The following is a 14,014-nucleotide window of genomic DNA, read 5'->3' as shown; positions in this document are numbered from 1 at the left end:
GCTAGGTTGTTGGTGTTCTACTCTGACCTCCTCCATCAGAGTGTCAACTGCTGACACTAATTCACATTTGTTTTGGCTACTATCTATCATATTGACTTGTTGAGCATTCAATGCTTCGACCACTTGACTCACTTGAGCCTTCAAGTTGTGAATAGTTGTCTCTTGCTTTTGTATCTGTAATTGTGTCTTATTATTTTGTTCCACTAGGCACATTAACATATCCTTGATCTCCTTTAGGTCAACATCCTCAGGTTCTTTGTTCCTAGTAACTTCACAAGTAAAAGTAGAACCATCATAATAAGGGGTGGGGGGGAATAAAAAATATAAGCACAACCATAAAAGTGATCATGTTGACCACCACACATATCATACACATTCCACACATGAGATTGAGTTGGTGCACATAACTCGCTCTCGGAAATATATTGATAATTTTGGCATGAGTGGTTTCCTCCACAATATGCATTAGTGAGATCAAAAGTAGAATTACCAACATCAAAACTCTCATAATTCAAAGATGCCATGTTTCTCAAATCAACAAGTAAAACTAAAATAAAAAAAAATTAAATACTAAAAAAAATAAAAATTCAAACTTGAAATCTAGCCATATGTACAGCTACAACTACACTGTTCGGTCCCCGACAACGGCGCCAAAATTTGATCACGCCCAACTATGTCCTATAAAAAGGACTAAGCAGTCGTTGCAAATATAATCCGGTTTACAAGTCCGAAATCGAATCCCATAGAGAACTAGGGCTTAGCTATAATTGTTCAATATTACTAAGAAATACAAGTCCAAATAATTTTTTAATTATAAAGATTATAATGTTTATTTCTAACTAATTAACTAACAACTATTATAAAGCAGTAAAATTATCACTAACAAGGATGAAATTTGAGACAAGACTAAGGAGGTCTAGAGTTATGATTTTTCCAATTGTCGGAATCCTTACTGCTACGTTTTCTATAATTTCGCCTAAGTATTCTCTACCGATCGTGAGTACTTCAGGTGTTATAATTCTCTTCCGAGCAACTACTACAATTTACTAGACATATTCTTCTGAACTACGCTAGCTGGCACTAACTCACCGCTCACTAAGATCGCACCAAGGTTTTGTTATTCCTAATCCCACCTTTAAACCCTCCGTATTGATTCCTCACATACGTTAGGAGTGATGTTGTTCAACAACTACCTAAATATGTACCCCTTTCCAAGCAATACATACTAAATAGGCATAGTCAATTGATGGCCATTCAATCAACAACAATAAACGTGTAGTTAAATAAGTAGAGAAATCCAACTGCTCAATTATATAAAATGCAACAGGAAAATCATCCTTCAAAAGGTTCCATCAAACCCTAGATGAGAAAGTTTAGCTACTCATAACCATATTAACAATCATGATAATAATTGAAAGCATTAAAATACAAATTAAGGAAGAACGGAAGAGAAAACTCTTGTGCTTCGTTGCTTCCCAGTGTTCTCGTAGCCTTCTTGCCTCTCCAATAATGTCTCCCCCCTAAGAAATAGGTTTAGAACCCCTTTTATACATGTTGGGGGCGTGTAGGGTTGAAACTACTAAGTCATAGCCAAATTAGGACGAAATCCGCCCTTAGCCATCTCCCTTGGCGTCTGGCGCCAATCAGGACGCCGAAATTTTCCACTATTCTGCCTTTGGCGTTTTGGTTGGTGCCTGGCACCAACCTGGGCACCAAAATCATACTCCCTCCAAATTCTTTTATTTTTACTTCACTTTGCATGCAAGCTTGCCAAATCACTTCAAATTGACTCCTACACATATAAACACTATTATTAAGCTCGAGTCACAAATATTTACACCAAAGTTAACAACATTGCGGTATAATGCAAGGCAAATTACATGCGAAAACTTGGATTTTTAGCCTAACATCACTTATGTGACATGAAAAATGATTTAAGCCTATAAAATGAACTTTATGTTTTTGATCATTCTCTCAAACTCAAAGTGGTTCAAAAATCTTTACTCACAAGTGATGAGCAAGAATGATTCCTTCACACACAAATTCACAACTCTAGTTCTTTTATTAATCACACACATTGCACTATAGGACGCAATTTTACAAAGTGCATATTCTCTCATTTTCTTGGCTACCAACTAACTCCTACACTATATATACTCACTTCCCTCAACCTAAGAAGAACCCGAAGAGCTAAACAAACGCAGAAGAGGCAATAATCAGGAAAAACCCTAGCGCCTCCTTCTTCTTCTTGTCGTAGCAGTAGCTAGACACAATTAAGCTGCAACAAAATTTTCTTCTCCCTTTCATAAATTACACCTTAACCTAGTTCTAGATCTTTAACAATTGACACAGAAAATGCAGCCATGTAAGAGCCCAAAACGTTAGAACCAAAATACTTTAAGATGCATGAACACCGTCATCTTTTACCCAAGAACTATCATGTCAGATCATCAATAATAAATTAAATTTGGAAGTGTACCTCAATCCATAGGAATGGATGAAACTCGTTGTCTTGAGGTTAGTTGTTTTCCAAACCGAGACATAGGAATTGCACATAAGACGGTTCTCACTTTTCCAATGATGAGATATTAGAAAAGAACCCTACGTCTGATTTGGGGACTATAACTGTAACGACCCGGCCTGTCGTTTTGAGTATTACAACCCTGTTTCCCCATTTACTGCTCAATTTATACTTTACAATTATTTTATGACTTATCGAGTTAATTGGTTCGGGTCCGGTAAGGTTTTGGAATGAGTTGGAATACTTTATTCCAAGGTTTAAAGCTTAAGTTAAAATAGTGACTGAATATCGACTTATGCGTAAACGACCCCGAAATAGAGTTTAGATGATTCCAATAGCTCTGTATGGTGATTTTGGACTTAGGAGAGTGTCTGAAAAATTATTTGGAAGTCCGTAGTGGAATTTGGCTTGAAATGACGAAAATTAAATTTTCAAAAAGTTTGACTGGGGAGTTGACTTTTTGATATCGGGGTCGGAATCTAGTTCTGAAAATTTTCATAGCTCCATTATGTTATTTATGATTTGTGTGCAAAATTTGAAGTCATTTTGGATTGATTTGATATGTTTCAGCACAAGATATAGAATTTGAAAGTTCAAAGTTCATTGATTTTGATTTTAGGTGAGATTCGTCGTTTTGATGTTGTTTGATGTGATTTGAGGCCTCGAGTAGGTCCGTGTTATGTTATAAGACTTGTTGATATATTTGGTTGAGGTCTCGGGGGCCTCGGGTGAGTTTTAGATAGTTAAACAGATCAAATTTGGACTTAGAACAAAGCTGGAAATTTGCTGCCTACAGGTGCAATCGCACCTGCGGAGTTTGGCTCGCAGGTGCGAGCCCGCAGAAGCGAGCTTGGCAAGCGTAGAAGCGGCAAGGGTTGATGAGGCACAGTGCGCAGGTGCGAGCATTTTACCGCACCTGCGAGGCCGCATGTGCGAAAGGAAACAGGCAACAACGGAGGGAGCATTGTGGGCGATCGCAGAAGCGGACATTTCATCGCACTCGTGAGACCGCAGATGCGGCTAATCTGGTCGCAGGTGCGACAGGCCCTGGACAGAATAAAATTGGAGGAGTTCCGAGTTTTGCTATTTTTGGACCTTCAAGCACGGGTGTTTAGGCGATTTTCAGAGAGAGTTCAAGGGAAACTTAAGGTAAGTCACTTGTGATCATTTCTACTTCATAATATTGAATTATCATCGAATAAATAGACTAGATTACGTGTTTTTGAGGTGTAAATCGAGGATTTGAACCTAGGGATTTGAAAATAAGATTTGAGGGTTTGGAGGTTGAGTTGAGGTTGGATTTTGGTAAAATTTGTATGGTTAGACTCGTGGTTGAATGGGCTTTCGGATTTTGTAACTTTTGTCGAGTCCCGAGACATGGCCCCACGTGCGATATTTGAGCTAAATTTTGGTTTTTATTGGAAAATTAGTCTTTTCTTATGGGATTAATTCCCATAAATTTTATTGAGTGAATCAAATAATTTGTGGCTAGATTCGAGGTGTTTGGAAACCAATTCACGAGGCAAGGGCCTAGCGGAGTAAAGAATTACACGATTTGAGGTAAGTAACACTTCTAAACTTGGTTCTGAAGGTATGAATCCCCGAATTTGTGTTATATGAATTGCTTGGAGGTGACGCATATGATAGTTGACGAGCGTGTGGACGTGCACCATTGAAATTGTGACTCGAATAAATCCTGTGAAGTTGAAAAACTAAAGAATAATGTTATTATCTTAACATGTCAGAGAAATTGAGCTGATACTCTTATTAAAGATCATGTTTAGGCTACATGCCAATATTTTTGGGACCCATGGAGTCGTGTTGCTGTTGAATTAATTGTTTCAAAAAAATATACATTTCACACTCAGTCATATTTGTCCATTGTGGAGGATATTTATGGGATCGTATATGTTATCATTAAATGGATCGGAGCTGCCCACCTGCCGCAGGCCATAATGGATTTATACATTATTATTATATGGATCGGGGCTACCCGCCTGCAGCAGGCCTTATAGGCTTTACTATTTTATGGATCGGGGCTGCCCTCCTGCAGCAGGCCTAATAGGCTTTACTATTTTATGGATCAGGGCTGCCCGCCTGCAGCAGGCCTTATAGACTTTATTAGGATCGGGACTGCCTGCCTGCAGTAGGCCATAAAGGCTTTATATCATGATTGGGCAGAAGAAGCCCCTCCGGAGTCTGTACACCCCCAGTGAGCGTAGATGATTATATATATTCGGGATAGATTTCCTAGGGCATGGACTTGCCTTACTTATTCATATTGTAATGAATTTACCTGGACATGGATCTTGTCCGTATAATTTACATTTGGGGATAAGTTACCCCAGGGCTGGATTGGCCTTATACGGTACTGATTGACTGACTGCCAGTCGATGTGTATTTATATACCGGTTGGAACACCCCTGGGCTGGATTGGCCATAAATAGTACCGAGTGGCCGAATAATTTGTGACTAGTATTTACATAATGTCTTTCTACTGAAATGTCCTATTTCTCATATCATGCAGTATTGATCTATTTCACTTGTACTGAGTTTAACTGTCGAACTTGAAAGCATGCCTACATGTTTGTACCATTATTTATACTGGACTGTACCTGTGGAACTCGTCACTACTTTCAGACCAGAGGTTAGTTTTGTTATTTATTGAGTTAGTTGTACTTATACTACACTCTGCACCTCGTGTGAAGATCCAGGTGCTCCTAGATACAGTGACTGCTAGATTTCAAAGTTAATTCTGTTGGGAACTATCAAGGTAGCTGCTTGACGTCCGCAGACTCGATTCTTTTCCTGTTTAATTATTATATTGTTCTATATTCTTAGACAGTGGTTTTTATCCGTCAGACTTTGTATTCATATTAGATGCTCATGTACTTAGTGACACCGGGTTTTGGGAGTGTTATATTTGAAATTGTGAGCTTCTTCCGCTGAATGTAATTATTTTGTTTTCAAACTTAAGATATGGTGGTTTATTGAGATTGTTGGCTTGCCTAGTATTGAGATAGGCGCTATCACGACATGTGAGATTTTGGGTCGTGACAAGTTGGTATCATAGCCTAGGTTACATAGGTCTCACGAGTCATGAGCAGGTTTAGTAGAGTCTTGCGGATCGGTACAGAGACATCTGTATTTATCTTCGAGAGGTTGCCGAACCCTTAGGAAAATTTCACTTTCTTGTATTCTATCGTGTGAATTTGTTGATTCCGGAAACTAAATTTATATTATCCTATTCTCTCACAGATGGTGAGGACACGTACTACCAGATCGGACGATCAGCCACCAGTGCCACTAGTTAGGGCAGCGAGAGGTCGGGGCCGTGGTAGAGGCCGGGCCGAGATAGAGGTCGAGGTGTAGCTCATACAGCAGTTGGAGCATCACCTGTAGAACCACCAGTTGCTCCATCTCGGGAGCAGATTCCCTATATAGTTGAGCCGATGGGACCAGCTCAGGCACTAGCTGCACCTATTGTGATTCCAGGCCTTCAAGAGGCTCTGGCCCAGATATTGACAGTTTGCACTCATCTTGATCAGGTGGTTTCGGCTTAGGACGCACCTGCCACTTCTCAGATCGGGGGAGGTACTCATACCCCTGTTGCCCGTACTCCAGATCAGGTAGTACAGGGACTTCAGATACCGAGGGCATTACTAGCCCAGCCAGTTGTAGCCGTCCAGGCCCCGGTAGTCCCTGTTATGGCAGATGATGAGCAGAGAAGGCTTGAGAGATTTGGGAGGTTTCGACCTCCATTATTTAGCGGTGCTAATTCAGAGGATGCTCAGGGTTTTCTAGATAAGTGCCAGCGGATGCTTCGGACAACAGGTATTCTGGAGGCCAGTGGGGTCTCGTTCACTACTATTCAGTTTTATGGGGCTGCCTTCAGATGGTGGGAGGCTTATGAGAGGCGTAAGCCAGTTGGTGCAGTACCACTTACATGACAGGAATTCTCCGTTCTTTTTTTGGAGAAGTTCGTGCCGCAGTCTCGCAGAGAGGAGCTGCGTAGACAGTTTGAATAGTTACATCAGGATGGCATGTCTGTGATGTAGTAGGAGATGAGATTTTCTGAGTTAGCTCATCACGCAGTTTGGTTGGTTCCCACTGATAGGTAGATTATCAGGAGGTTCATTGATGGCCTCACATATCAGCTGCGGTTGCTTATGACTTTGGAGAGGGTATCTGGTGCCACTTTTGACGAGGTGGTTGACATTGCTCGACAGATAAAGGTGGTTCATAGCCAGGAGCGTGGTGACAGGGAGGCTAAGAGGCCTCGAGGTTCAGGCAGTTTTGGTAGGGCACCTTCTGGAATGCAGTTCTACCACAACAGGGGTCGTCCAGTTCACCGTGGTGCATCATCCAGCCATGGTTCATACAGTTCTCATCATAGTCAGTCATCTCTCACTGCACTTCTAGCCCCGAGTATGCTCCGTGCACCATTCGTTTAGGGATCATATGTACCAGGTCCTTCTGGTAGTTATTCTGGTTCCCGAGGCCCGCCTCAGAACTCGCCACCATTCTTTGAGATGGAGTGCTATGAGTGTGGAGACCTAGGTCATGTGAGGAAATATTGTCCCCGCCATACGCGAGGTCCGGTTCAGCAGAGGAGTTAGACTACTACTTCTGCACCAGTTGCTCCACCACCCGCCCAACCATCTCGGGGTGGGGCTCAGTCAGCTAGGGGTCGCCCAAGAGGGGGAGGCCGATCCGGTGGCGATCAGGGCTGATTCTATGCATTTCCTGCCAGACCATATGATGTTGCTTCAGATGCAGTGATCATAGTTATTGTCTCAGTGTGCCATAGGGAGGAATATATATTATTTGACCCTGACTCCACATATTCATATGCTTCATCATATTTTGTTCATTTTCTAGATATGCCCAGTAAGTTCTTAGTTTCACCTGTTCATGTATCTACGCCGGTGGGTGATACTATACTTGTGTACCGTGTGTATCGGTCGTGTGTGGAAATTATTGGGGGATGAGACAGAGTTGATCTTTTATTGCTTAGTATGGTCAATTTAGATATTATCTGGGTATGGTGAGATATCAGATATTTTGTTATATGGCTTTGGGCCAACTGGGGGAGTCTATTATCTATCTACGATTTAATTGCACGATTATGTGCAATATTGGTTTCGTTCCGAGGTACACTTGTGGATTAGTTATGACTTGTAGAGGTTGAGATCAAGGATGACTTGAGTAAGAAAAATTTCTTGAATGCGGGTTATATTGCACTTTATGAAAAAATCATGAGATGATTAAATTATTATTTTGAAGGATGTAGTGCGCACGGAGTATGAATTTGATTGGTGGTGTTAAGGCAAGGTTACTTCTTTGGGGGCTATTATGCTAATGGGGTCTTGCGGTAATTTTGTATGACTATGGATTATGCATTCCAGTATAAGAAGGGTAAAAGAATAATTTTAAATTAACATGGGGTATTTTCAAAGTGGGCGTTTCGGTTGTGGTACTTATGGGGGTGCTTAAGAAGAATACAGTACCTTATGTGCATTAGGGCAATGCGATTTTATGTCAGGATGTCTTGTAGTGAGTTTAGGGCAAGGATCGTAGTGTTCTGACAAGGGAAAGTGACAACTGGAGGGTAATTCAGAAGAAAAATCGAAGAAGATAACCGGGTATGAAATTTACTGGTGACTCAGAGTTTATAATGAGATTCTTGTGCTTGTCACATGATGGCATGATAGATGTGGTGTGTTGTGTGGGATTAAGATTTACATGTACAAGGTGGCAGTTCATTCTTGAAGGGAAGGTCATGAATTATAGACAGCATGGTCAGTTTCAGATATTTAGATAAATGTTATAACTACTCGGTAATCCCTAAGAAGGGTGCGCATTTAAAAAGGCGCATTGTGTTCTGACTTTCGGATGTCATCGGTATTGCGATACTCACCTAGTTAATACACTACTGATATATGAGTTATTGATACGTGGCACGGAGGAATTATGAAAATATTCCTAGTGGGATGATCGTGCATGAAGGATGTAATAGCCATGCGAGTGCTGGAGTTGTTATCAGTTACGATGGTTCATGTGTACTTATTTGATTGCTCCTATATGATATGCTTGGATTAGAGGCCTATGACCATGCCATGCGGATTATGTTATGGGCACGTGAGTTGTCCGTGCGGGTCCAGATATTTATATTATTGGCACGTGAGTTGTCCGTGCGGGTCCAGATATTGATACTATAGCATGTGAGTTGTCTGTGCTAGTGATGTTAATGTGAGCTCTAGAAGAGCTGGTTACTGTTATTAAATTTGTGTATATTGGTTCTACTATATATAATGAGCTTACAGCATTACAGTTGTGGTGGTGCTTGTTGAATTTACAATACGGTTCTCTACTTTGAGACATCTTCCATTTTGGGTACAAGGTTGCGTAGTTGTGGATTGAGTTGTATTGGTGTGGCATGTCAATGGGATAGTTGTGTTTAATAAAAAATGGTCATTGGACCTAGAATGTGTCACGACCCAAAACGATGGGCCGCGATGGGCACCCGGTACCTTACTCAACTGAGTACCAACGTAACGTATCTTTCTTATTACATCATCATATACACGTGGCATACGGGCCTAATAGGCCAACATCATCATTTATAAACTCAAAACATAGGCCGACAAGGCCGTACAATCTTTCACGTACACGACATATGTCTACAAGTCTCTAAGAGTACATAAATATCATTAAGACCGGGACAGGGCCCCGCCATACTAATCAGTACATGTCCTAATCATACTGACCACATATGCAACTCCGGAACAAATGGAGTGCACCAACATCTCCCGCTGAGCTGATCGGCTACTTGGAGGACTCTCGACCTGTCTATCGAGACCTGCGGGCATGAAACACAGCATCCCCAGGCAAAAGGGAGGTCAGTACAAATAATGTACTGAGTATAAAGGAATGAAAATCAGTAAATAATAGACATGAGAGAAACATGGAGTAAAAGACTCGACATTTACGTCTGCATAGCTCTATGAATCATTTCATTTTTATAATGTCATACATATGCGTATAAATGTCATACCATGCATTGGTATATGTGTTCATAACATCATCAAGCCTCTGAGGGCATCCCATCATATCATTTCGGCCACTGTGGGCAAATTATCAACGTATACCAACTGATCAGGTGGTGGTGCGTATATAACGCCATAACCTTTTCCCATATACCATATACATATAATATACATATATACACGTATATAACGCCATCTGGTCATGGGTCAATGTATATGTATAAATGCATGAAATGCATAAGAAATACGTTAATAATATTTTCTCGGAATGTAATAAAAATAATATGCTTGTCGGATAAATTTTATCAAATAGGTATTTTTCTGAGACCCATGAAAAAAAGATATAATAATAATTCACATGGGAACCAAGAATATAGGCACCCCTAATATTTCTATGAATAGAGTCGTTTATAGAAACTGTGCGTTTGCTCGTTTCTTTCAGTATCATTTGGGTCATGCCAAAAAGAAAGAAGGGATAACCTTAACATACCTGGAGTAGGGAAAATCCGTATGATATTCTTGGAAAAGGTTGCACCGTACTCCTTTAGAACCACAAAATTTTTACGTTATTAAGCTTCTAATAATTCTCGTTGGATTTTGGTTGAAAAACGTTTTGTTGAAAGCTTGTAAAAATGGCTAACGTTCTGGTTGTAAGAATGATTAACATTCTGATGGTAAGAATGACTAACATTCTAATTGTAAGAATGACTAACATTCTGATTGTATAGTCTTTAGTATGGAAAATATTAGAATGGAGTGAATGTGTAACTAACACATTATGCCGACTAATAAGAAATGCCGACTAATACGAGTCATTTCTTTAGAATGTGGCTAGCTTCCACTTTTTTTGGGGAGGAGGGGGAGGGGGGGTTTGGTCTTATCTCTTAATTAATTAATTAATTAGGTAATGTCCTGTTACTCGATAATTAACCAATTATTCGCATAATTAAGAATTATCTCAAATTACTTAAAATATTACTCACTTTTAACATACCTTATACATCTTACTATCATGGTCATGTAGTACCTTGTATGACACTAATACATAAATACTGGGTATTATAGCTCGGACCATATTTGTTTTCCAAATCGACAATCTTCAACGAAACTCATTATCTTTGATTCGTTCACCCTTTAACCTTCACGGCACTTTACTTATCGCGTGTTATAAGTAGCATAAATGCTTATAACCTCAAAAATAATCTCATCCCCGAGTCTACGTCGATTAACTTACGACAAAGCTTTACGTACGAAAATGCGGGATGTAATATCTCATTTCCGAGCTTTCATCAATTTACTTATGGCATATTTTTACGTACGAAAACATTGGGTGTAACATCATTTCCCCATTTGGAACATTCGTCCTCAAATGTTAACTGATGCACTTATCATTCTCATAACCCATAGCTTTTGCGAATACTTTAATATTCTTATAGCCATGTAGGTAACTGTTCTTTGAATAAATCCAAAGTCTAGGGTATTCCCCCCTTTAGTCCTCTTTCTCATACCATGACTTGTGGTCGAGATCTTTCCAATCTTGTAACTGTTGCTACCTCTTGTCATGCAGCCTGTATGACTCTGACTTTGTAAGTGCACCTATGCGACTCTTCTCTTCTTTTCCTTTCAACTTTTTGCCAATTTCTAGGCCTCACTCTGTAAACATATATAGAGCTTGATAAGATATCCCTCTGGGCATCTATAGGTATACTTGAAGTTCTTTGCTCGGTTCCCTTTTTTGAACTTACGAATATTGCTATATCTTATTTCATAGGTCCGCTTATCCGTTCGTACGACTCTACCACATCTAGGTAGGTCATACTATACCATAACTCTTACTTTGATTTATCGTTACTGAGGTATGTTACCGAACTTCAGGTTACTTTCGTTACTTATCCCATATGTATAAATCCAAGTCTTTTAATGCTTCCTTATTACTTGTTCATCTTAAGAATGACGGCCTAATCTCACCTCATACTTTGTGACTTGTGTCCATCCATTGTTGATTTACCTCAATATTGATCTATCATCTGTCACTGCTAACTTGTTCTCTTATGTAACACTGCCGCTAGGGCTCACGTCTCATTGGGGACATCTGGAGTAATTAGATCGGTCCACCTAGGGGCGATACTGTACTTCAATAACCATACTTTATAGCATCCCAATGTGACTCACTTACGTGGGTATTTTAATCCTGTACAATTCATGAAATCCCTTCAAATCATCACTCAATCGAAGGTCCAAACGTCATCCTTCATTTATCGCAAGTATACCCTCAATTTACTACCATGACAACATTCCATCTCTTTTAAATGCTATTAGTCTTAGACTCCTTTGAGTTCATTCAGGCTGAACTTTCTATAACTTAGAGAAACCATCAGCTCTTTTGTCTTTATGGGCTTAATCCCGATAACTTAAGCGAGACATCACATCGTCTCTAACTCTTCTTTACTTTCTTAATCAGGCTTCTCGATACCTAGAAACCATAGGCTGGAAGATATGCCACTGACGACGCCGCTATCATTCCTGGATATTGAATCCCAATGCTTCTAGACCTTCATCTTGAAGTTATAGATTATTCACAATCTTTTGCACCTAAGTATCTCGTACATTGTTCACCTTTACCTTACTTGCCTTAAAATCTCGCATCACGTGTTTTATTTCCTTCATGACCTCCCTTCCATATAAGTATGATTCATATTCGCAACTTGAAGTTCTATTATAATACTTGCACTCTGGTGCATACACACTCCGGTGGGAGCTTCATATTGACTTCTTATGAGGCTGGTATTCTTCTAACTGATTCTCATAATTTATTAATTAATTAGGTAATGTCCCGTTACCCGATATTTAATTAATTATCCGTATAATTAAGAATTATCTCAAATTACTTAAAATATTACTCACTTTTAACATACCTTATACATCTTACTATCATGGTCATGTAGTACCTTGTATGACACTAATCCATAAATATCGGATATTATAGCTCGGACAATATTTTTTTTCCAAATCGACAATCTACAATGAAACTCATTATCTTTGATTCGTTCACCCTTTAACCTTCATGGCACTTTATTTATCGTGTGTTATAAGTAGCATAAATGCTTATAACCTCAAAAATAATCTCATCCCCGAGTCTACGTCGATTAACTTACGACGAAACTTTTACGTACAAAAATGCGGGATGTAATACCTTATTTTCGAGCTTTCATCAATTTACTTATGTCATATTTTTACGTAAGAAAACATGGGGTGTAACAGAATGGGTACTATCAGGTCTGATTACGGTATATTGGGAGGATAATATTGAAAGTCGGCTTAGAAAGTTAGTATGGTTCTGGTTGGGGCGGGAGAGCTACATGACTTATCGATCTGATAAGATGTTATGAGATTTCGCATGTTTCTTTCATTATCAGCATTGTGGAAAAGTTTTAGAACGAGGTTTTGTTTGATATGGGGTTTAATACTATTACCGGGTTACTTTGGAGAAGTTAATATGATCGAATATGGTATTGCGAGCATGCGAGTTGCGTAGTATGTTAAGTGATTATATTTGGGGCTATGGTTATGGATTGATACAGCTTGTTAAGACTCATACAACGTGTTGATATAAGATTTAGGTCTTGAAAAGAAATTCTGAATATTGAAAATTGAATTCCAAGGTTTATGGGCTAAGGTTGAAGTAATGATTTTTAATTATGTTGTGTTGTGAGGCCTGTGAACAACTAATTTTAGACCACACCCAAATTCTATACTATTTTAGTGTAAATATGTATTTTATGTCTACTTTTGATATTTCAAACCTTTATCTCACTTTTAGTAGAGCTTATAAAAACTACAAAAATATTCACACTTTTAGAATACAAATTTTATTTCTATTTGTAAAGAGAAAAAGAAGATTTACAAAAAATATTTGGTTTCTTTTAATTAGAATTTTTAATATGTAAGTTATGGTATATTTTTTTTAGTGTCATTTAAATTATAGTTTAAATATTTAATTTTCTTATATCTTTTTAATATATACTTAATTAGTATTCTTACTTAGTTATTTTATTTTATCTTATAAAAAAATAATAAGTACGCTTCTTTTAGTATTCTAAGCCTTAGTATGTAGTACTTTTTTTTCCCAGTAATTTCTTTTAGGGATATAAGATATTAGTATAAGTAGTTTTTTTTTAACATTTGATTTTTTTAGTCTTGTTAATTGGCTTTTATTTTAAAAAAAAAGATGAGGATAAGAAAAGAAAAATGATTTCTTCCTATCCTAACGCTAACACCACGACTTTCTCCTCCCAATCCCCTATTTTTCTAATTCTCTCATACTGCTCACATTAATCCTAACTCCCTCACGTCCTATTCTCCACTTCCCCCATTCATCTCCTTAACCCACATATCCGTCACACACACACACATTCTATATATAGCACACACACACTTTAATAAA

This window comes from Nicotiana tomentosiformis, chromosome 1 (assembly GCF_000390325.3).
Source record: "Nicotiana tomentosiformis chromosome 1, ASM39032v3, whole genome shotgun sequence".
In the NCBI taxonomy this organism is placed as follows: domain Eukaryota; kingdom Viridiplantae; phylum Streptophyta; class Magnoliopsida; order Solanales; family Solanaceae; genus Nicotiana; species Nicotiana tomentosiformis.
This window is presented reverse-complemented; position numbering follows the sequence as displayed.